At 45.7% G+C, this 25,823-nt stretch overlaps 1 long non-coding RNA gene across 2 annotated transcripts in view; it reads left to right on the plus strand.

Moving 5' to 3' along the window:
• Nucleotides 1-25,823, plus strand: part of LOC121280739 — a 158,485-nt gene that overhangs the window by 119,558 nt on the left and 13,104 nt on the right. Inside the window, exons 2-3 of one of the 2 annotated variants that reach the window (XR_005943697.1) lie at nt 15,251-15,700; nt 22,226-22,311. This is a non-coding gene — a long non-coding RNA (uncharacterized LOC121280739). Of the gene's footprint in view, nt 1-15,250; nt 15,802-22,225; nt 22,312-25,823 lie in introns of those variants that run through there. The other variant, XR_005943696.1, reaches the window with a different exon arrangement.

Consider the following 25,823-nt stretch of genomic DNA (forward strand, 5'->3'; position numbering starts at 1 on the left):
GGAAGATTGGCACTTTAGGGTGAAATCTTCAAAGCCCATTGAGGCAAGTCTGGAAGCATGGAGGCCGAAAAACAGAAAAGAAATCCCATCAGGATGGCTCAAAGATATGTTTCTGTCTTTGAAGGATTCTGTAGGAGGTGGGGTGACACCAGGACTGGTCACCCGACCAGTTGTGGTGGGTAGCTAATTCAATACTTTGAGGGCTTAAGTAAGGGCACTCTCCTGACACTGTCAGGGTTTTCCAGCCAGTGTAAGGAATACCCATTGAGTCAGGAGCTGTCTGTAGGATGGAGAAGGCCTTCCGGGATGTAATACTTCATGTAATCTCCCCATATCCCTGCAGCCACATTTGCCAAATGGCCACCACTGCAGCCACAAATCATCCTGTGAGGTAGTCGCATTTTAATTTCACACTTTTAAAAGTCTTCAGAGGGTGTCTCCTGTTGGCCCTCCCAACTTGGCAGCCCACCCACCGTCCTTAATTGGATGTGGCTCCCGGAGGCAGCCACTTTACAGGCCACTTCTTCAAAAATCTCCCTCCAGGTCCCACCACCAACATTTGTGTGTTACCAACTGGCATTTCATCACAACAGCAAGATCTGGGCCTGAGAAGAAATACTCAGATCAAAATGTCACCTAGTGATCACTAAAGAGGCTTCATGGCTTTTTAGCACTTATCTTAATGCCCTCTCTAAACAGCAACCGACTGTTTGTGAGTAAAAATGGTGTTAACATTGATTTCAAGCACTGCATAAAGGGATTCTCACCAGTTCATGTTCATTACTGCTTGAGCTGCAAAGAGGATCACTGAAACACATTGGGAGACATCTAGGACACTTTGTCAAGACCTTATGAACACTCAAATAATGCCTATTCTGGAAATTCTCTGAGGCGGATTTCACACGAAAAGATTAATGCTGTTACTCCACTTCATAGGAATCACCAGAAAAAAAGGAGTGCTTGGTCATAGCTGTTATTTTAGAGCTGCCCCTTTGATCAGAGTGAGGACCATAGAAGGACATGAGGCAGAGCAGCACTATTTTCTGAGGGAGAGAGGGAAAGGAGAGCAAAGTGACATCCATCTCCCCTGCAAGTCCAAGGCATCCCTCCTCCTCTGGACCTCCAGTGCCAAGTTTGCGAACTTGTGATCTGTCTCACTTAGTCCCTGAGTCATCACGCAACATGTTGCTATGTGCCAGGCAGCACTCCACACTTTTAGTAGCGGCAGATGAGAGGAGCCCCCATCTATTGTTCCACAGAAATTACATCTAATCAGGATTTGAGTACTAAACCTATAAGTCTCTGGTTCAAGTTCAAGCAATGATAATCAGCAATTAGGGCAAAAATCGCATATTCCATCCAGATTTTCAAATACAACAAAAACAGAAAATACTGTAAAAACACAGCAGGTCTAACAGCATCTGTAGAGAGAAAAACAGAGTCCATGTATTCATATGGACTCGAAACGTTAACTCTGTCTTTCTCTCCACAGATGCTGTTAGACCTGCTGAGCTTTACCAGCATTTTCTGTTTTTGTTTCAGATTTCCAGCATCCACAGTATTTTGCTCTTAGCTCAGACTTTCAAATGGCCTAGTTTCATCAGCATTGCACCCATTTAGCACCTGTTTTCATTCATTGGCCAAAATGATACCCCACGAATCCTCCTTGGATTTGGGTGGTGCCAGAGAACTGAAGGATTGCAAAGGTTACATCCTGTTTTAAAAAATGGAGAGCGATTAAATCCAACAACTATAGGTCCAATGTCGATGATGGAGAAACTGAACAATAATTTGGAACAAAATTGATTGACATTTGGAAAAATAAATAAATAAATGAAAGTCAGAATGGATTTCTTAATGCCATGTTGTGTTTGACTAACTTGATCAAAGTTTTTGACAAAGTAGTGGAAGGGGTTGATCTGGATGGTGTGATTGCTGTTAAGAATACGGACAGAAATAATGGCATTTGACATTGTTCCATAAATTAGCAAAACTAAAGCCCATGGGATTAAAGGGAAGTGACAGCATGAATACAAAATAGGATAAGGGACAGAAAACAGATTAGTGATTGATTTTTAAACTATAGAACTACATTGTTGCCATATTCATGGTGATTCGTGACAAGCATGCAGGGATTGGTCTGCTGATGTAACGTCATGGCGAGTAGATCATAAGACATAGGAGCAGAAATTAGGCCATTCAGCCCATCGAGTCTGCTCTGCCATTCAATCATGGCTGATAAGTTTCTCAAACCCATTCTCCCACCTTCTCCCCGTAACCTTTGATCCCCTTACCAATCAAGAACCTATCTATTTTGGTCTTAAATACACTCAATGACCTGGCCTCCACAGCCTTCCCATTGCAATGCCACAGTGACCACATCTGCAGCAAGTGTTGGTTGCTGGAGGAACTCCGGTTCAGAATTGATGAGCTGGAGTCCGAGCTCCGGATGCTGCGTCACATCTGGGAGGGGGAGAGTTACCTGGATGCTTTGTATCTGGAGGCAATGAATTCCATAGATTCACCACTCTCCGGCTAAAGAAGTTTCTCCTCATCTCTGTTCTAAAATGTCTTCCCTTTACTCTGAGGCTGTGCCCTCGGGTCTTAGTCTCTCCTAGTCTGTTCCTGAACACAGGATCCCTCTACTTACCTCACTTGTAGTCACACCCTGATGACCCTGACCACTGATCGGACTTGAGGCACTTAATCTACTGGGTGTGACCGCCTCCAGATACAAAGCATCCAGGTAACTCTCCCCCTCCCAGATGTGACGCAGCATCTGGAGCTCGGACTCCAGCTCATCAATTCTGAACCGGAGTTCCTCCAGCAACCAACACTTGCTGCAGATATGGTCACTGTGGCTTGCAATGGGATCTGCCAGCTCCCACATCATACAGCTACAGCACATCACCTGCCCAGCCATCTCAACTTAGATAATTAATTTATTAATTAGCTTTGCAGTGTTTTTTCAAATTTGGTGCAGATTTCCTACCAACCAATCAGGTCACAGCTTTCCTGTGACATCACTTTTTCAGTTTTGGCTTCAGTTACTCTGTTCCCCGAGGTTGTCGCTCCAGTGCACCACCTTCTGAATCTGCTCCCTAGAGACAAGGCCGCAAATCCCCAAGGTAAGCTAGATTTATACTCACCGCTCCAGTGCTCCGAGTCTGCTCCTAGGATTTACTCACCAATCAGCTGCTTTTTCTTTAAAATCCACTTTCAGAAGAGTGTCCCTCGCAGGTCTGGTGCACTCCTGAAAGCATTGTCTCTTCCTCTCTCTTTAGGTTTGAGGAGGAGGGAGGGATGGAAACACTATAACAATGTAATGTTTGGGGCCATTCAGTTCTTTGACAGTGGGTCCTCCTCGATGCCCTCCTGAGTCACGGTGGCTGCGATGACTTCTTCCAGAATGCTTCAGTCACTTCTCACCAGCACTCTCTTTTGGATGCCCTTCCTCCTGTTGAGTGCAAGAGTCCTTCTCCTCGATGCCCTCCTGAGTCACGGTGGCTGCGATGACTTCTCCCAGAATGCATCAGTCACTTCTCACCAGCGCCCTCTGTTGGATGGTGTGGGTATGAGCCTGTTTTCTAGTATGGCATTGTGCATCAGTGACTTGCTTTCAGTGGTCTGCAGACCACAATGGCCTACCCCATCAAATCCTTTCATAATCATCTTATCGGGTCACTTATTAGTCTTTTGCCTATCTTTCCTGATAGGTATTATCCCTCAGTTCTGGTATTATTGTAGCTTTATGTGCCTCAACAGTGCCTCTATGTCCTTATGGTGACCAGAACTGTTACTCCAAGTATGGTCTATACAAATGAGACAGGTTTAGCATAACTTTTCTGCTTTTCAATTCTGTCTCTCTAGAAATCAACCCCAGTGCTTTGTTTTTATTTTTTCAGATTTGCCACCAAAGGCCTCAGGCTCAGGGGCTTGAGGTTTGCACCTTCCTTTCTCTAAATTACTTTGGGTGCAGCATAGGTTTGGCTTTCTAAGCGCCTGTGAATACATGAGCCCAGTGCCCATGCAGGAAATGCTGTTGCACCTCAAAAATGCCATAATTATGTAATACACATTTGCCCCAAGTGTGTCTCTCCACTAAAAACCAGATGGAACTATCCCGGATGGCTCTGTTGCTCACCCAGAAATCTACTTATTGCTCCACTCCCGGCCAGCACAAATGAACAACACCAAAAAAGATCCTGTGTCACGGTAAGACAAAGATCAGGATATGGATGTTTTTTGGTAAAGTGTTGATTCTGCAAGTCTGTTCACACATCATTATGTGGTTGAGCAGTTCCTCAGAGGAAATAATGTGCAACCAGTTGATGATGCAATCATTTGATCATTAAAGGGCAATGTCCTGAATTCACTCTGTGGTTTAGCAGACCTGTTGAATCCTGCTGCTGCATTTTGCAACACTTTATAAATTAGTGAAATAAAATTAAACAAAATAAGAGACATTGTTTTCACAAGCTCAAGGCTATTTAAAAACAAAACAGCAGCCTGTTTTCTCTTCTATGTCTTGATTTATGGTGGGCAACTCCCATTGGACAGTATGGATTTATTGGCTTGATCCCATCCATTTGGACATCCGGGGCAGAAAATTACACTCCCCTTCCAGTGTGTTTGAAGCAGTTCAGATAATGCAGGCCGTCCCTTAGCCTACCTGCCCGCCCTGACTTGTCTCCCATTTTACGGAAGTGTTGGAGGTGTCAGGTGCCCGCTCGTACTTGGGTCTATTCAGGCCCTTAAGTAGCCAATTAATGGCCATGTTATATCTCATGTCAGGATGCATTAATTGACGTTGACTACTCATGTGAGGTCATTAAGCTTCTTCCTGCACTGCATCCAGGTCCTCAGGGCTAGTCTGCTGGCATTGGCCGCAATGGCAACATGCTCCCATTTTGATCTCATTATGCATTTGGAGAGCCTCCTGGCCCTGAGAGAAGAGGGCCTCTCTCCCCCTGCACCGAGACATTCAGCAAGAATCTTGGGACACACTCTCTGGCCTGTTGCATGATTTTTGTGGCTTCTTTCTGGTCTTCCACTCTTCTTTAACCGGTTTCAGCCCCTCCTAAGCCAGGGTGCACCTTGCCTTTATTCATGCACTTTAGCTTTAAGGAATGCAACCTAGCTTCAAGTGGTGCTAGCCTTGCCAAGATCTGGGCCCCCTGCTGAGGAATGCAGCTACTCAACAGCACATTCAATACTTGGCTTCACACTACAAGGCAGCACAATACTTGCAAGCTTCCTGCTTCACCTTAAACAGGTGTGGGTTATTTGAGCATCAGATTCCCTTTGTCAAATTTTGGGACTATCTGATTCTGACTCCCTTATTTCCAGATTGTAAACTTGAAGTTTCTCCATTTCTGCCACTTAGCTCATCCTCTTTACATTTGCGGTCAGTCTTGTTGCTCTATTTTCAAAGCACGTATATCTATTTGGCGGCCCCCACACGCTAAAATGGTTACCAGAGAGTGTAGTTGAAAATAGCTTTGGTATTTTTTAAACAGGGATTTCCTCAGATATGCAAAGAAGCAGATCATTTCAGAAAATAGTGCTATAGTCTTAAAATGAAATTAGACTTCTCAAACAAATGGCATATGCATTCCCAAAATGTCACTAGGTAATTAACACTGTAAGATTGTGGAAGTTACCCACCTTGAGGCTTTTGACCATTCTTAACTTATGAAAGTCTTAAGGGGGAATATTATAGAAAATAAATAGGGAAGCAGTTAAAAATGAAGAGGTACCATTTCCATCAGATTTTCCTGCTGAACTTCAGTGGAAACTGCATTAATAAATGCAAATTAATGTCCCAGGACAATCATGTAACCCTATGGCATTTAAAATTACTTCTCCTTGGGGCACTTGCCATGACCACCCTGTGAGGCCAGCAACCTCTACTAAGTAATTTTAAAACTTTCTGGAGTGGGACTCCAGACGCTACAAGGCCTAGCCAGCAACACCCAAGCGCTAGAAGGAAAGCTGGCCTCTATCGCCCTGGGCTCCCTCCCAGCTGTGAGACACTACAACAGCCTCCTTCCCTAACTCACCTTGCTACCATAGGTGGGTGGCCTCCAGTTCCCCAACCTCCAATAAAAAGTTGCTGCAATCTGCCCGAACCAGGTGAGCAGCTGACTAGTGGCAATCAAATGAGGCCAGAGAGTTAAAATCTGACCACTCGTCATCAAAGATCACTACATAAGACTGTTATCCACTCCCACCACCTTTCTTTCACCAATTAAAGTGGAAAATTTGGACAGCGGCACAGGAAAAGGCAATGTAAAGTTTGCTTTTAGTTAAAAAAGGACCATTTCACTTATATGAACATAGTTAAAGGACTTCCTTCTGAATTAACTCATGATTGATTTTGCAGCAAAACACAAAATTTTCATTCGCACAGGTATATATAGGGGAGGATTTTTCCCCTATTGGACAGGCTCGGCGGGGGTGGGTGGCATGGAGAGTTAGGGAAGGAGGCTGTTATCAGTGTCTCACAGCTGGGAGGGAGCCCAGGGTGATAGAGGCCGCCTTTCCTTCTAGCGCTTAAGACCCGCGGATGAGGTTTCCTAAAAAATGCAAAGGCTGCTTGGCCTTTTCGCCTGCCCGCCAACCGTAAGGTTGGATGGGCAGCGCAAAATTTCTTACAGCTACCTTTTTAATGGCCTAAATAGGCCTTTTCAGTTGGCATCATGCCCGCCAACTGAAATATCATGTGAGGACATCAGGATGCTCGCCCAAAGTCATTGTGGGTCATTTTACACTCAGTCAGGTTGGGTGCACAACCGACAAGCTAAAAATTCTAGCCATAATGTATTTTGCTGTTCAGACATAGTTAGGGAAAAGCCATATCATGGAGAATTTCTTCTTCACAAAACATATAAATTATTTGTCACCCAACACTCTCTGATGTCCTTACCCGGCCTTGAAGAACTGTCAGTTGTGCTCAATGATCATTCTTATAACATCGACCAGGATTATTGATTTGATACCATTTTAGTACCTATGAGTGAGTAATATTCTAACAACAACAACAATTTGTATTGATGTCACTTTTAATGCAGTAAAATGTCCCAAGACGCTTCACAGTTATCAAAGCTTGGTCAAAGAGGTAGGTTTGAAGAAGTGTTTTAAAGGATGAAAGAGAGGGAGAGAGACAGGAAAGTTTAGGGGTAGAACTCCAGAGTTTAGGGCCTTGAGTGAAGGTATGGCCACCAATGTTGGAGAAATTAAAACTGGAGATGCTCAAGAGGCCTTGAGAGGAGCACAGAAATCTCAGAGGGTTGCAGGACTGGAGGTGATGATGGAAATAGGGAGGGTAAAGTCATGGGGTATTCTGAAAACAAGGATAAGATTAACTTTACCTATCCCCCTTCCAACTTTACCTGAATCTACCTGAATTTCTAGCTTCAGGTCACCACATGGGATTCAGTGTTCCCCTAATGGAGGCCTATTCCTTACCAGCTATCTGCACCCAAAAACTGGGGCCGGAACATAGAGAAAGGAGTACTGCATTCAGCCCCTATAGCCTTTCCTGCTATTCAATTATATTATGGGTGATCTGTGCCTTAACTTCATCTACCTGCCTGGGTTCCATAACCCTTAATAACATAACCTAATAAAAATCTATCAATCTTGGTTTTGAAATCTTCAATTTTTTAATATTCTTTTCGTGGGATATGGGCGTCACTGGTTGGGTCAGCATTTATTGCACTTCCATAATTGCCCTTCAGAACTGTTGCAGACCATGTGGTGTAGGTACACCCACAGTGTTGTTAGGAAGAGAGTTCCAGGATTTTGACCCAGTGGCAAAGAAGGAATGGCAATATAGTTCCAAGTCAGGATGACGTGTGACTTGGAGGGCAACTTGCAGATGGTGGTGTTCCCATGCATCTGCTGCCCTTGTCCTTCTAGCTGATAGAGGTTACAGGTTTGGAAGATGCTGTCGAAGGTGCCTGGGTGAGTTGCTCGAATGCATCTTGTAGATGGTACACACTTCTGCCACTGTATATTGGTGGTGGAGGGAGTAAATGTTGAAGGTGGTGGATGGGGTGCCAATCAAGCGGGCTGCTTTGCCCTGGATGGTATCAAGCTTCTTGAGTGTTGTTGGAGCTGCACTTGTCCAAGCGAGGGGAGAGTATTCCATCACATTCCTGGCTTGTCCCTTGTAAATGGTGTCAGGATTTGGGAAGTCAGGAGATGAGTCACATGCCACAGAATTCCTAGTCTCTGACCTGCCACAATATTTATATGATTGGTCCAGTTCAGTTTCTGATCAATGGTAACTCTCAGATGTTGATGTGGGGGTTTCAGCGAAGATATTGCCATTGAATATTAAGGCTAGATGGTTGGATTCTCTTTTGTTGGAGGTGGTCATTGCTTGGCACTTGTGTGGTGTGAATGTTACTTGCCACTTATCAGCTCAAGTCATGCTGCATATGGGCACGGATGCTTCAGTAACTGATGAGTCACAAATGGTGCTGAACATTGTGCAATCGTCAGTGAACGTCCCCACTCCTGACCTTATGATGGAGGAAAAGTCATCAATTCAGCAGCTGAGGACGGTTCGGCCCAGGAAACTACCCTGAGGAACTACTGCAGTGATATCCTAGAACTGAGATGATTGACCTCCAACAACCACAACCATTTTCCTTTGTGCTAGGCATGACTCCAGCCAGTGAAGAGTTTTCCCCCTGATTCCCATTGATTCCAGCTTTGCTAGGTCCCCTTTTTGCCACACTTGGTCAAATGCTGCCCCAATGCCAAGGGTAGAAGCTCTCATATCACCTCTGGAGTTCCGCTTTTTTATCCATGTTTGGACCAAGGCTGTAACAAGGTCAGGAGCTGAGTGGCCCTGGCAGAATCCAACTGAGCATCCATGAGCAGGTTATTGCTGAGTAAGTGTCGCTTGAGAGCACTATTGATGACCCCTTCAATTACTTTATGATGATCGAGGGTAGACTGATGAGGCGGGAATTTGCCAGATTGCATTTGTTCTTTTTGTATACAGGACATATCTGGGAAATTTTCCACAGTACTGGATAAATACCAGTGTTGTAGTTGTACTGGAATAGCTACACTAGGGGCACAGCTAGTTCTGGAGCACAAGTCTTCAGTACTATTGCCAGAATGTTGTCAGGGCCCATAGCCTTTGCAGTATCCAGTTCCTTCAGCCATTTCTTGATATGTAGAGTGACTTGAGTTGACTGAGGACTGACAGTTATGATGCTGGGGACCTCAGGAGGAGGCCGCGATGGATCATCCGCTTGGTAGTTCAAGCTGAAGATGGTTGCAAATGCTTCAGCCTTATCTTTTGCACTGATGTGCTGGTCTCCCCCATCATTGTGGATGGGAATATTTGTGGTGCCTCCTCCTCTAGTTAGTTGTTTAATTGTCCACCACCATTCATAACTGGATGTGACAGGACAACAGAGCCTAGATCTGATTCATTGGTTGTGGGATCACTTAGCTCTGTCTATTGCAGGTTGCTTCTGCTGTTTGGCATGTAAGTAGTCCTGTGTTGTAGCTTCACCAGGTTGATGCCTCATTTTTATGCCTGGCACTACTCCTGTCTTGCTCTCCTGCACTCTTCATTGAACCAGGGTTGATCCCCCAGCTTGATGGTAATGGTAAAGTGGGGAAAATGCCAGGATATGAGGTTACAGATTGTAGTTGTGTACAATTCTGTTGCTACTGAAGACCCACAGAGCCTCATGGATGGCTAGTTTTGAGTTGCTAGATCTGTTGGAAATCTATCTCATTTAGCACCATGGTAGTTTCACAGACACAATGAATGGTATCCTCAAAGTGATGGTAGGAGTCGGTCTCCATAAGGACTATGTGGTGGTCACTCCTACCAATTCTGTCGGGGATAGATGCTTCTGAGACAGGTCGATTGGTAAGGATGAGCTCAAGTATGGTTTTTCGCTCCTGGTTGCCTCACCACCTGCTGCAGACCCAATCTAGCAGCTATGTCATTTAGGACTTGGCTAGCTAGGTTAGTGATGCTCCCGAGCCACTTTTGTGATGGACGTTGAAGCCCCGCATCCAGGGTACATTCTGTGCCCTAGCCACCCTCAATGCTTCTTCCAATTTGTGTTCAATGTGGAGGAGTACTGATCCATGAGCTGACGGGAGGCAGTAGGTGGTCTAACCAGAACTCTGTACAGCTGTAATGTAAGTTCTACCCCTTAGTATTCCAGCTGTCTTGAGATAAAAGTCAATGTTCCATTAGTCTTTAGTTAGTATGAGAGGCCTATGGTAGTGGTAATGAGCACCAGCTTTGGGGTCTGCCGACTGCTGTCCAAAAACACCTCTGATGCCCAGCTGGTTGGTCCAATGAAAAAAATGCACCAAACATATTCAACTTTGCTCCCCGCCCTTTCTCAGATCCTCTGGGAAGCTTGCTGTAAGCAGGTTGGAAGTTCCCATCCAGGTGACACCCCTTTCTAACTTGGCATTATATTCTCGTTCCTTCACTCTCACTGGGTTAAAATCCTTCCTTAACAGCATAACTAGCCCACATGGACTGCAGCGGTACAAGAAGACAGGGGATGGGCAATAAATGCTAGCCTTGCCAGTGACACTGGCGTCCCCTGAATGAATGAAAAAAAAGACCCACTATCTGTGCGTGCCCCTGTGCTTAGACCATTGACAAGAAAGCACCTACTAAAACGAGGTTAGAGGTGAGGTCATTTCTGTCTCTTTGCCAGAGAATCACTCTGTACATCTATCCTCAACATCAAGAGATCAAACTCAATGGAAATAAAAATTGGAAGAGATGTAAAACATGGTTGCTGACTTTCTGTCACCCATTTCACAGTATCGCACAAAGCCAAGCTCTACCCCCAACACCTCAGTCCCCCTCATCCCCAAAGAAATTATAGAAGCATGCAAGCAATGCAAACAGTGGGGACAGCTTGGGGGTCGTTTTAACCTGTCGGGGTGGGTGCTTTACTGTGCAGGTGGCAGGTTAAAAAACCTATTACTGCTAGCATGTCGGGAACATGGTAGGAAACTGGCAACTTCCACCTTCAACCTGAACTGTTCCTAAGCATTCAGGAAACCCCAGCAGGATATACAGGTCTACCATTTTAAATATGCAAGTTCCATATTGGTTGCTGTTTAACCCAGGACTCTTTCTTTAACTCAGTGCGCAGTTTTCCCAGGCTTACTGAAATGGGCAGAACAAGGCAAGGGGATGGTGTGACTTGACAGGGTTGAGCATTTGACAGGCATGGAATGCTTTAAATACTGAGATTTCAAATCTGCTTCTTTGCCTAAATGGAAGGCTTTTGCTCACAGGACTTGTTCTGAGAGTGCTTTCACTGCTTTGCAGGTAATTTCCAATGTTTTGGAGGCCATTCATGGGAGTTTTTGCCTTTAATCTGCACTTCCTAGCTGTCCACCATCACACCAGCGTGGAAGGAACTTATGCAGCTCTTTCTTGGACCACTGATGAAGAGCAAGGTGAGCAGGAGTGGCACCAGCAGGAACAGCAGCAGCAAGAGCAGCAACTTTCTCCTCAATTACCTACAGAGGGGTGAGCATGGAGCTGCAGCTTGCAGGAGGCGATACCCCCAGCACAGGGTGTATAGACAGTGGATTAGCTTTCTGGGCATAACTGAGCACCAGTGCCTCAGGACAGTCAGGCTTTCCTGTCAGTTAGTTGCTGATATTTGCAGCCTTCTGGAAGAAGACCTCCTTCCAAGTGAACCAGGTGATCCCGCATTGCCATTGGTGATTGAGGTCACCATAGCTCTAAATTTCTTCACCTTCAGATCCTTCCAGGGATCCGATGGTGATATTTATCAAATCTCAGAATCTGCTGCCCACAAATGAATCTTCCAGGTGACTGATGCCACATTTGCCAGGCTGCCATTTATTTTGCACTTAGTTGGCTGATGAGACCAGTCAGAATGAGTGGACAACATGAATTGCTGCAATGGCTGGATTCCCACAAGTCCAGGGAGTTATGGATTGCACTCATGTGGCAATCATGGTGGCCTCAGATTACCCAGGAGCATTTGTTAACTAAAAGGGATTCCAATCCATCAATATTCAGTTTGTCTCCAAACGCTAAAGATCTTCATGCATGTCAGTGCAAGATTCCAAGGAAGCTGTCAATGATGGCTTCATTCTGTGCCAGTCAAGCCTCCCACAGGTATGTACACCTCAAAGCAGTCAGCAAATGGCTCCTTGGAGACAAGGGTTATCCTTCAAACACATGGAGGAGTCCTACCACCAACACCCAAGAAAGGCATAGCAGAAACCGCATGATAACCAGAGTTCTAATCGAGCAAGCAATTGTGTTGCTGAAGTTGTGACTCAGGTGCCTGGACAGATTTGGGGTTGCCCTTCAGTATTCACAAGCAAAGGTGTCCAGAATGGTCATGGTCTACTGCATTTTGCACAAACGGTAAGGCCTGGAGCTTCAATTGGAGAAAGTAGGGTTGCCAACCCTCCAAGATTGGACTGGAGTCTCCAGGAATTGAAGATCAATCTCCAGTACACTCCTGTGTGCTATCCTGGAGAACAATCATCAGGGCATGAGAAAAGATATATAAATTTTTTAATTTTCTTCAAATATTTCTCATTACCAGATATAAAAATATTAAAAGTTGAGGGGAAAACGGCTGTTTGGTTGACAGTCAATCATCATTCAATTGGGTCTTTTTGCTTTCCAATTGGCGTAGAGAGGCAGTGCATCATATGGATGGATGTGTTGGCTGATCAATGGCTGGAGCTTGGAGGAAAGTCATGTGATGAAACCACTAGGAATACATTTAAACACAGCTGGCAACCCTAGGAGGAGGGTGATAAATGGTCTGTATTTTTGGATGGGGAGCAACAAGTGGAGCCTGGTGTGGCAAGAGCACCATGTAGCTGCACACTTATTGACCAGGGACAGACTGATTCAGTTATTCCCTCTCCTAAGCATCCATTGCTCATGTTTTGCTCTTGTCACATCATTCTTCACAAGGCAGGAGGCTACTGGCTATATGACAGACAAAAATGGTGGAAACAGGACAATGGAGCTTCGAAATGTTTATGCTTCATAAATATTAAACAGAAATGTGGCAATGTAATGGTATTAAACATCCAAGTGAATACCCTTGTGCAACTACAAATCCTTTTTCTTACTTTTTCTGCTACTCCTATGGCTTCAGCAGAGCTAGAGGTAGGCAACTTATTCCCCTGGTCTAACTGTTCAGATGCTCTTAATTGACATCCTCAGGGTTTTGGAACCTATGACAGCCCTGCCTAAGGCACCTGCTCCTGTGCAGGGGCAGTCTCAGCCACCAGGACAGGAGGTAGCATCTGGGGCTCTGACTGAAGGGGAGGCAAGAGGTCAGAAGCACTTTGAGCAGAGTCCTCCACTTTCATGTTCCCTTTCTCTGCCTTCCACCTCATGGCCCATTCTGATGTCCTGTGCTATCTTCTCCTTCAAGAGGATGAAGAAGAGACCTATGAGTGTGAGCTGTGGAATGTTTTGAGAGGATGCGAGGAAAACGTTTGCAGAGGGTCACAATGAGGGATGGGTGTGACATTTCTATGAGGTGAAGGTGACTGTCAATGGTGGCTCATCAGATGGGGATGTGACAAAAGTACTTCATTAAAGAGGAATGGATGCACATGCATGGTTTGTTGCATCTGAAGAGTGATATTGAAGAGAAGGGAAAGGCAGAATGAAAGGTTTCTATTAGAATGTGCCATGCCACTCACCTTTCCTGTGCTAATCAGATCACTGTAGCAGGACTGTATCCAAAGATGAGACACCACATCCCTGCTGCTGACATCCTCGGCCACTTCCAACCATGTCTGCTTGTTTTCTTTCACCAATTCACAGGGAATGGAATTTCCCTGCGGGACCTTAGAGCCCACAGCATTATTTTCCAGAGACCCACTCTGGAAGCATGCTGTTGCCTTTCCATTTTGTGCCTCCTTTGGATTAAGTGCACATTTTGGATCTGTCAAAACACATCTATTATCCTTCAATTCTGACCCTCAAAGGATCTCTTTAAATAGTGGAGTCAAATGAGACTGGGGCTTGTCGTCATCAAACCCACCCACTCTAATTGGTCGGGTCACTTGGAAATCAGGCGCAAATAGGATGGAATCATATAAAGTTTGCATCACAGAAAGAGGCCACTTGGCCCATCGTGCCTGTGCTAGCCAAAAAACAAGCCAACCATCCTAATCCCACTTTCCAGCATTTGGTCCGTAGCCTTGCAGGTTACGGCACTTGAGATGCATATCCAGACACCTTTTAATTGAGTTGATGGTTTCTCCTCAACTACCCTTTCAGGCAGTAAGTTCCAGACCCCACAACCTGCTGGGTGAAAATATTTTTACTCATCTGCTCTCTAATTTTGCTACTAAATCACTTTTAAATCGGTGGCCCCTAGTCACTGACCTGTCTGCTAAAGTAAATAGGCCCTTCCCATCCACTATATCCCGGCCTCTCACGATTTTGTACATCTCAATCAAATCTCCCCACAGCCCCCTCTGTTCCAAGGAGAACAACCCCAGCCTATCCAACCTTTCCTGAAAGCTGCAATTTTCCATTCCTCACAACACCCTTGTAAATCCCGTGGCCAAATCCAGTAGCAGGGTTAAAATGTGACTGACAAGTGCACTGCTGAAACTTTTAGATTCTCAACATGCTGCCAGCCTTCTCCACTGTAGGCGGGTCTGCAAGTTAAAATACAACCCGCTGAGTCTCAGTCATGTTTCCTTCTGCTTTTTACCCAATTCATGGGTACAAATCATTGAAAAATAACTTTGTATTCCATTTCACCTGAAAATGGATTGAGGAGTCTCTATACTCATATATTACCCTTGGAACTATGAGTGAAAACAGAACTTTGATCCTATTAATTGAGATGGACAATGTGCTAATCCACTTTTCACACAACTATTCACATTTAATAAGTGGATAAATTGGCCTTGTGGCAAATATTAACCAATATTAATTCTTAACCTAGTCTATCCCCAAACAAACCCCCTGCAAACACATCCTGTAGCTATAACAGGAGGCTTCATTGGTCAAATTAGATAATGAATGCATTCTGTGCAATGATAGAAACTTTTGATCATTGACTCTTGACAGTCAATATGCCAACTAATGTTCTAAGTTTTTATTGAATTCTCTGTTACATTATTAATTGGAGCCAGACTCCTCAAACAAAATTGGGAAAAGTAAGATATGGCTGACTAATAATATACCTTTCCACTCTAGGTTCACAAGTTTACTACACTGATGCCAACAGACAGAACAACCTCAGTCTCAGACCACTGTCAATACAACTCCCATGTTCTGTCAACACATAAACCACCTTGGTTGAGAACTACAAACCCTATCAGATTTTCATCCATCCTAAGATGAACCGTTCCACCGTCGTAAAGTGCTTCATGCAGCAGTCAGGCTAAAAATTGGTCAAAAACCACCTTGACTGGCAAGACTGAAATACAGCCAAGTATTAGAACTCAGAACCTCAGTCTCCCTTTGGAAGTCCAGTGCTGTACTGCTGGGAGTAACTGGATCTTTGAAGCAAGTTGGCCACTCAAGTGGAAATTGAAACAACAATGAAAAACTGCAGCAAGTTGTTTGGTGATTGCTAAAGGAAATACTGATGATTCATCCTTAGATCCACTGTCTCTATGTCAAGAGAAGGAAAATAGTTTGAATGTATGTTTATACCAAAAAGCCAATGTAATACACACACTGAAATGGTAAAGTGAAACCTGTAGATCCCCTAAGCAGAATAAAAATCCATCATTCACTTTCAACTATTTTCTTGGCCTCATGTATTTGTCTGAACAGCTACCCCAATGAAGAAGTTTCATCCATATGAATAACTTGCAGGCCCTAGGACCACACTATCGATGTGCTTTTCTGTAGGAGTCTGACAAAACTACTTAACCTTATTACAAAGCTACCTTATCTTCATTGCAAGTAGAAATGCATTGACAATTATTTTAGAGAATACTGGATAGATAAGGCCCACATTGAACATAGTTTTTAATTTTCAATGGAATCAGTCAAAAATAACAGCAAGCAGGAAGGAAATGTTATTTTCTGTCTGCAAGGAATGCATGCTTGGACAGGAAACCTTATTTGTTTACATCAGCAAGATGTTTTATCAAACCCGCCCAGTTTAATAGTGTGCAGAATTCCATGACAACTAAAGGCTTATGAAGAAAGTTGTTCTAAAATTTCAGCATGAAGAATAGGCATTATTGTATACTAGAGAATTAGAGCACAAAGGAAAATGGTTCAAAAAGTCTGTGGCTTTATTACACAGATAGAAAAATATTTTAAGAGGACACTTTTAATACATAATTTGATATACGTCAGTAACAAGAAAAATTCCCTGCTTTGCCAAGAGGTTTTTTTTTCCAGTTTGTTGTAGGTGGAGCAGGAGCCATTTGCTTTTTCATAGAATCACTTGTTTAAAGCCCAGAGGAGTGAGCCTGTGCCAATGCTTGCTCTTCTACTAAAGCTGACTCTTGTCATCCCGTTGCCCTGCTCTTTCCCTTTATCCTTGCACATTATTACGTTTCAAATACCTATTAAATTTCTTCTTAAATCATTTAGGGCAGAATTTTATGTACGACGTGCAGGTGTTAGAGCCCGCACATCAGCACTTAAAATGTGCACTGATGTCGGGTGAGTGTGCCGATGTCAGCGCACACCATCGTGATATTTAGCTAGGTGGGCGCGCGATGAAGTACGACGCGTGCCTGCCATTAATTAAAGGCCTTGTTAAGGCCCTTAACTTGGCAATTGATGCCGATTTGGAGGCACCCGTGTGATCTTCGACTCGGCGCACGGGCACAACCAGCAGGTGGGTAAGTGACTTTTACAAACCTCATCCACGGGCGGGATATGTGGGCTCAGAGGGGTTGTTAATGTTTTATCTGAAGTATTTATTGCAGAAAGTGCTTTAAACTTGCCTGTGTGAGTGTTAGCAGTTCAGATCGATTTCCAACAGCTTCCTCTGTACTTTGAAGCTTCAGCTCACCGGTCTGCAGACAGTAACCTCTATCGGGCCTGCAGCTTTCTGGAGGCCTCCATTTAGCCTGGGTATGGGTTCTGACATCTCCACTGGAGGCAGCTCCTCTGAGGAGGCAGGGAGGGCTAGAATAAGGAGGAGGCCAGGACTAGACAATCAGCCTCCAGAGGAGCCAACTTTGGGAGGCCAGGCACAGGCACAAGGGGCGCAGGGCCAAGAGATTGTCCAAGGTGGAAGGGGCCACAGAAGATGCCACAATCCTGCTGCCAGAGTATCCAGGCAGCGAAGCAGCTACCTCAATATGACTGAGGTGCAGTGCCGAAGGCATCTCCGACTGTCAAGGGGGACAGTGAACTATATCTGTCAGATGATTGGCCCTGAGATCTCCCCTAACTGTGTGGGTGGACACCCCACTCTGAAGGTCACAGTTGCCCTCCACTTCTATGCATCTGGCTCCTTCCAGGGCTCGGTGGGTGATCTTTGCGGTGTCTCCCAATCAGCTGTCCACACTTGTGTCAAGCAGGTTACAGACGCTCTGTTCAGATGTGCATTGACCTTCCTCTACTTCTGCTGTGACCAGGCAAGTCAGGCACAGCGGGCCATTGCTGGCTTCCCCCGTGTCCAGGGTGCAATGGACTGTACACATGTGGCCATCAAGGCGCCAGCAGGTGAGACCGGTGCCTTCATCAACAGGAACGGCTTCCACTCCATGAAGGTGCAGATAGTGTGTGATCACAGGATGCAGATCCTGCAAGTTTGTGCAAGGTACCCAGGCAGTTCCCACGACACCTACATCCTCAAACTCTCCCAGGTGCCGGCGCTCTTCAGTGCTCCGGCTCGGCTGGATGGTTGGCTGCTGGGTGACAAGGGCTATCCCCACAGTAGGTGGCTCATGACACCTCTCCGCCATCCAAGAACAGAAGCTGAGCAGCGCTACAATCGGAGCCACAGCACCACAAGGGCTGTGGTGGAAAGAGCCAGTACCCCTCAGATCGCGTCTCTCTGACAGTGGTAGCATGCTGCGCTCTGCACAATCTTGCGCTGGAAAGGGGGGATGCAGTTGACGATGAAGACCTTGATGCCCTGGATGAGGCTGCACATGATGAATCCAGCAGTGGCTCAGAGGATGAGGAAGCACAGGGCGATGATGAGGGGCAGCACGCCGACCCGCTACTACACCAAGGAGGCAGGGACATCCGGGACACTTTAATCCAACGAACCTTCAGCTAGCTCCACACACATGGATCAGCAGGACCATAATTGCCTGGCGCTTCCACATGTGGCACTTAGGTGCTACATCTTCCACCTGATCAGCTGCAACTAAGGGCTTAATACAGAAACATCAATGTCCACTCAAACACTCATCATGTGTCTGTGAAAGAGACAAATGCAGCACAAGGGAAACACCCTCAGCCATGGTCAGAAATGTGGACCTTTTTTGCCACCAAAATAATGAACAGACGTCGTTCTGATGCTGAGAATCAAACACTCCTTAATCTAGGGTCAATACAAAATCACCAGTGACAAACCCGTGGAGTTCCTATTTGCCTTATGCTTACATTTGCGGGTGCTACGTCTAGGTGCCGCCCCATCTCTCAGAGTGGCTTGTGAGACAGCCTGCTGACTCTGCTGTCCTGTTGGCCTCGATGACCTTGGCGGCCGTCCTCTGGCCTGTGGAGCCTGTGATGGCCCCGCCTGGGAGGGAGTGGCCAGTTCCAGCACGGGCACCTCCCTAGTTGTCGCAGCCTGAACAGATGCAATGATCACTGGCAGAGGGGCGGAGGAGCTGCTGCCCTCATCCAGAGCGCCCTGAGAGGAGCCCGCAGAGCCAACAGGCAGCTGCTGCACTGATGTGAGGTCACATTGGACCTCCCTGCTCACCGCAGATGGATGGGCACCGAGCTGGGACACTTGGTTCCTAGAACATCTCCCACATTGTCAATGACCACCTGTGGCCATTAGCGATGTGAGGGCTTGCAGGTCAGAGCATAACCCAATCAAATGATTCACAATCTGTTGGAAGGCCCTCTCCATGAGATTCGCCAATCTCTCAATGGAGGGAGACTGAAGCTCTGTCCTGAGGTTCATGCCATCACTGACACTCTACCTGGATTCCTCCACCACAGAGACCAAGTGAAGCATACCCTCATGCAACCCTGCCAGATGCTCCCGCACACCTTGCTGCTTGTCCTGCAGCTGCTACATGGCAGACATCTCCAGAGGCACATCATCACTGCCTGACTCAGCATGTGCCTGGTCCCCTGTCGTCCTCTGGCTGCTGGCGCCATCGACACTCTGTCCGTGACATCTCCTCCAGCGATTGTGAAGTGCCCTCTCCACTGTGCCCCGGGACACTAGCCAACGTTATAATCCCCACCGATGTGGTCGTCGCTGCACTGGTGCCTGGCTCGATGAAAGGATGTGACACAAGTTGCAAGTGACGCCCCTCAGGTGTGGAGGGGGGGCTCTGGACTTCGTCCTGGCAGCCATGCGGTGGTGATGCTGAAATTAACAACAAGGACAGTGCATCAGTAGGCGTTCAGTCAGTAACACCATTCATCCCTTTTCCCCCAGGCTCATAATGCACTCAACCTTCAAGAACCTAAGGAGACCAATATTGGTGGGGAGGTAAATAGTCAAGAGGAGGCCCAAACATTACACGCGCATACAGACAGGCTGGTCAGATGGCCTAAGGAATGCCACATGGAATGTTATGTGGGTAAGTGTGCAGTTAAGCACTTGGGCAAGACAAACAAGGTACAGGAATACATGAGTAATGTTAGGACCGTAGGAAGTCACGACGATTACAGAGACCTTGCTGGGCAGACCCGTTAAGGTAGCAGAACAGGAACATAAGGCGTTTAGCAAGGTCGAAGCCAGACTTGCCTTTTTTGCTGAGGAATAGAATGTAGGAAAAGGGAGGTCATGTTGCAAGTGCAGAAAATACTGTCAAGGCCACAGCTACATTTCTGCGTTCAGTTGTGACCTGCACTTCATGGGAGGGATGGCATTGGAGTGGGGAGAGTGCAGAGGTACCTGACCTGGAGAGTTGGAGTGATGAGGAAACATTGCAAACACTTGCAACATTTGCCGTGGAGCACAGGAGATTGACAGGTCACATTATTGACCTTCATACCATTATGAGGGGCATAGAATGGGTGAGCAGAAGGCAACATTTGCCCTTGGCACAGGGATGAGTAACGTGGTGGCATTTATTTAAGTTGAGTGCCATGAGGTTGACAGGTGAGGTGCTGAGGACCTTTTGGACAGAGTAATGTGGGACGCACTGGCTGAAAGGGTGCTGGAGATACAAACCCTCCTAAGATGCAGTAAGTCTTTGGATGTGCAGCAGCGATGCCATGGCATGTTAGGCCATGGGGATAGTGGTCACAAATGGGATAAGGCGATTTGGAAGGTGCTAGAGATGCACATCCTCAAGGGGCCGTGGGACCTTTGTGTATGACCCACACGTCTGACTGTCTCAGTCTGTGAATGAGCAGTGTCGCTGCATTAATGATTGCAGCAATCATCAGTGCTTCCGATGGTGAGGAGACAGAGTGGATGGGACTGTGGGCCTCAAATACCTGGCCGCTGCACCCCAGCCTCACCGACACCTGCCGACCTGGCTGCTTGCCTCCTCCCCAGGTCCATGGCCTACTCCTCAAAGGTGGTGACATGCCCACCACCAGTCCGCAAATGCTCCCGGTTGTTGTGTTCTGTTTTCGCCTGCAGAACAGAGAAGAGCATTTATCGGGGCTGATCGCTCGTACTCTGCACGCGCACGCTGCACCCCAACCACAGAGGCCCATCTGAGGCCTCCAGTGGCTCCTGTCCACACTACTGGTGATCAGTCACCAGAAGATAGTACAGCTGCTCCCAACCCCCTCCCCACAATCGGCGTCCATCACTTTGAATAACACATGGGTATTAGCGCCCATGGCAAGGAGGCACAACTAGGTGTGACGCCGAGGCCAGCAGATGGCTCCTACCCTGCAGCCTGCCCCCTTCCTCCTCCGCCCTGCCCTCCTCCAGAGCCCGTTGTGTAGACTGGTCGCTGGCCATGGTGAACAGCCTAAACAGTCTGGCCTTTCCTTATACAGACTGACTGTTCCCCATTGGAACCAGTGGTCTGAACACGCCCGCTGCACATTTGAAATTCCCGCTGCACACGGGAGTCTGAAACGCGCTGGGCGGGCCTTAATTGGCCTGCCCATGCAAAATGGCGGCGTGGCCTGTTTCGCCAGCGGAGATCGGCTACGCACCCGACACCGATTGGGTCGGGTCCGCCCGCACGACAAACATAAAATTCTTTCCTTAATATTCTTTCTCAAAAGCGATTTCTTCCAAAGCATTCCACGTTCTAAAAAAAACCCCAGCGTGAAAAACTTTCTTCTAAGTTCCTTCTTTATTCCTCTCATGATAATCCTCAGGCTGTGCCTCCTTTTTACCAACTCGCTATCATGTGGAAACCATCTTTCGCTATGCTTCATAACTTTAGAAACCTAATACCAAAGATTTTCCCTTGTCCTTCTCTGTCCCAGAGACTTTCTCCAAAAATACCCCTCAGGTGGAATTTTATGCTGGCGGGATTTTATGGTCCAGCCAAAGTCAATTGACTTTTGAATGGTTTGCTGTGTCTTACAGCCCTGGCACTGACATGATGGGGCTGTAAAATTTAGCCTCATATATTTAATTCTTGTATTATTCTAGTAAATTTTTAATATACCCTTTCCTTGGCTCTAATAGCTATAATATATATAACATCTTATGGCTGTGGTACCTCTACGCGCAACTTGATTTCTGTTGTCACATTGTCATCACATTTTTTCTACATTTTCTTCACTATAAATTCCTAACGGGCGGGGTTTTCCGCACCCACCCGCTGCCGGGATCATCCGGTCCCGCCGCAAGTCAATGGACTTCTGGTTGGGGCACCGCCTCGTCCGCGGTGGGTCCCACCCGCGACAGGGCTGGAAAATCCCGGCCTGTGTCTACATGCAGCTGCTTCCCCATCTTCTCTGGATCCTGTACCCAAGTAAGGGTCAGAGAGAGGTTCCACCCCTTATTACCTCTTGGAAATGCAGGCTTTTTGGGGGCTACCCCCTGATCCTGTTAACTTCAGCAGGATTGGCAGTGGCTGACATGGACAAATGCAAAGCAGTGTGCACACTACGATATTCCTGTCTATACATTTTCAGGTGCTGCGTGTCTCCATCTCTCGCTCTCCGTGCCCGGTGGCTATCAGTGATAAAAAAGTTTACACCATCAGACTGCAAAACAAAAGGTGACATTCGGATGAGATAATTAGAGGCTTTTTGTTTACAAATTCAAATAGCAACGTGACCACTGCTGATCACCAGTTACATAAGCAAATTGGACTCGGGAATTGGAAGTAAAATTTCCAAATGACACCAAATTAGGATGTGGTTAAAACTGAGAAGGGCTGATAAAATGCAAGAAGACATGAATAAGTTCATAGAACCGGTGTGTAAATAACAAATGCATTTCAATACAAACAAGCATGTGATAGTGCAAAGTATAAGAGGAATAAGGAGGCCACATACTCCTTGAAAAATAAGAGTCGAAATGGGGTCGAGAAGGGGGACGTTAGGGGCACTCATTCACAAATAAAAATAGAAGTGCAAATTCACAATGCCATGAAAAAAGTGCAAATAAAGCACTGGGGTTCATTTATTGAGGAAAAGAACTGGAAAGCAGGGAAGCTACATTAAACTTGTACCAGAGTACCCTGTACTGCGTATAGTTCTCGTTTCCATTTAGAAAAGAAGAGGGAAGCACAGGCGAAGCTACAATTAACATTTACAAGGCTGATACCAGCACTGAGAACTATCAGAAAAGAACTGAACAGGCCAGGGTTCTTTTCTCGGTAAGGAGGAGAAGGCTGAAAGGTAGCCTGACAGGGGTCTTTATAATTATGAAGGTTTTTTAAAAATATTTGTTCATGGGACGTGAGGATCACTGGCAAGGTCAGCATTTGTTACCCATCCCTAACTGCCCTTTAGAATTAGGATGGTGTCCGAATTGGAAGGGAACTTATGGGTAGTTGTGTTCCAATATGCCCACTGCTATTGTTCTTGAGCTTTGGAAGGCTCTGTTGAAGAAACTTTGGTGAGATGCTGCAGTGCAATTTCGTGTCCATTATTACTGAGGCTAGCTTTATATTCCAAATCTATTAATTGAATTTAACTACCATGGTGGGCTTTTGTTATGACATGGCAGATGATGTGTGCCAAACTGATCAAATCCACGAGGGAAACCTGGGGCAGAAATTTTCACTCAGCGGGCGGACGTGCGCCTGACCCACTCAAGCATGAAATGATGCGTGTTGACGTTGGCTGACATCAAAGCGCAGTCGTGCGATAGTTCAGTTGGCGGGCGTGCACCGGAGCCAGCAGCACGCCTGCCAACAATTAAAAGGCCTGTTAAGGCCATTAAGTTATCAATTAACATAACGTTTTTGCTGTACGACCAACCCAACAGTTGGCAGGCAGGCGAAAAGGCCAAGTGGCCCTTGCATTTTTTTTGAAATCTCATCCACGGGTGAGATGAGGTTTCCAAAAGCAAATAAAAACAAAATTAAAAGTTTAATTTTTCATTATTAACATATCCCTGCTCATGTGACAGAGTCGCATGAGGGTCATGTTTTATTACATTTGTATTTTTTTTTATATCACTTCATTTCCCTGAGGCAGTTCTGCCCCTCAGGAAGATTATGCAGTGCTCACTTGCATGATGTGCAAAGTTCACGCTCAGTCGGCTCACACTCACCCCCCCCCCCCCCCCCCCCCCCCCCCCCCCCCCCCCCGCCCCCACACACACACACAGGCAGCTCTCGTTTCACGCTTAATTAGCCGCTAGCATGAAATCACAGCACGATCATGGGTGGTGCTCGCCTTCCTGACAGCCCCCACCGAGCCCACCCGCCAAGGGCAAAATTCTTCCCTTGGTCATGCTATCACAACGGTTTTGCGATTTGTGTTTATTATGAGATACATGCACTGAATTCAGAAGTAATAAGTCTACCAAGACCTTTAGAGATTTTTAAAAATTAATTTAAAATATTTATTAGCAAAATAAAAGATGTCAAGCACATACATAAGACTACAATTACAACTATCATAACTCCTAAAATTTCTAATTAATCTGATTCCCAGTTGCACTCTCTTTAAGGCAACAGTCCCCAAATAGATTTTAAACAGGTCCAGCAAGTTAACACAATACCCTGGACAGTGGAACTCCAAATGACTTATCTCCAGCTTCAGTTTCGTAAGACTTATGCACAAATGCTGGAGGCTTCATTAAAGCTTTTCAAACAGTCCTCTTAGATCATACATGGCCTTCTCCTGATCCATAGTCCTTCATTCTCCTTTATATATTTTTGTCTCTTTTTAATATGTAAATTCTACTGTCTCATATGTCTTTGAAACTGGATCTTCATCAAAACAAAGAAACTTTCATGGGGCCAATATTGTCAGTAACCTTTGGGAAAAATAAACAAATCCCTTAGCCATGCTTATTTGGCTAGTTGCAAACAGACTGCGATCCCTATGAAATTCAAATATCCCTTCATTTATATAAAAATGCAAATTCCCTTCACAGCTTACATGCTAAGCCAGCATCCATGTTTACTCATTAGCATATCAAGCACCTAACTTCTTTTATAAAAGCAAAATACTGCGGATGTTGGAAATCTGAAACAAAAACAAAAATTGCTAGAAACACTCAGAAAGTCTGACAACATCTATGGAGAAAAAGTGACAGAGTTAACATTTCGAGTCTCTATGAATCTTCTTCAGAACTCTGACGGGCAGGTGAAAAGCCCAAGTGGTCTTCGCATTTTTAGGAAACCGCATCCACAAGCGGGATGAGGTTTCCTAAAGCTTTTGTTAAGTAAATTTTTTAAAATTTCCTAAATATAAAAACATGTCCCATCTCATGTGACACAGCCACATGAGGGGACACATTTAAATACATTTTTAACCATTTATTTAATTATTTCAATATCAGTTCAATCTCCCTGAGGCAGCTCAGTGCCTCAGGGAGATTGAAGTGCTCTTTTGCGCGCATGCGCGAAAGAGCGCTGGCCCCAACTCTCCCTCCTCCACCCGTCCTCACGGGTAGCGCTGAGCACTAGGGCTCGTGTATTATGCTGGGTGGGCGTTAACTGGCCTGCCTGTGTAAAATGGTGGCGCCGAGCCGATCGCGAGTGGCTATTGACTCCGCGACTGCCCAGTCCTGCCAAGCCCGCCCATTGCTTGAAAAATTCAGGCCTCTGTCTCCAGTCATTCGTAGTTTATCCCCCCTGCTGTTTTTCCTTTGACTTGACCTAATCTGTACCAGGAGATTCTTTTGTTCATTTTGAAGCCTCATTTCTTCTGGCTGAAGTCCAAGTAAGAGATGCAGAGGACTGAAAAAATGCATTTTTGGCAACAAAATGAAAAAATGATCCTCCACAACAAAGAGCCAACACTTTTTCCCTGCTCAGGATCACTTTTATTCAAGCCCATCTACTTGGAGCCAAGTATGAATTCATTGAAAATCATTACAAAATTTACATGTTCAGCCATATGCTTAGTTCTGGCCAAACTTATCATTCGTTTATCAGCTCATATCATGCACTTCACAGAACAGATCAAGTTTCAGTTTCTAGCTCTAAGTTGTCAGAATCTGCAGCTAAACGCTGGTAAAATATCTTCAATGTTGAGAGAGTAGGGGCCACATGCTTAAACTAATTAAAGGAAAATTTAGGACTGATATCAGAAACCCATACTTGTG

Source organism: Carcharodon carcharias, chromosome 8, assembly GCF_017639515.1.
Source record: "Carcharodon carcharias isolate sCarCar2 chromosome 8, sCarCar2.pri, whole genome shotgun sequence".
NCBI classification, from domain to species: Eukaryota; Metazoa; Chordata; class Chondrichthyes; order Lamniformes; family Lamnidae; genus Carcharodon; species Carcharodon carcharias.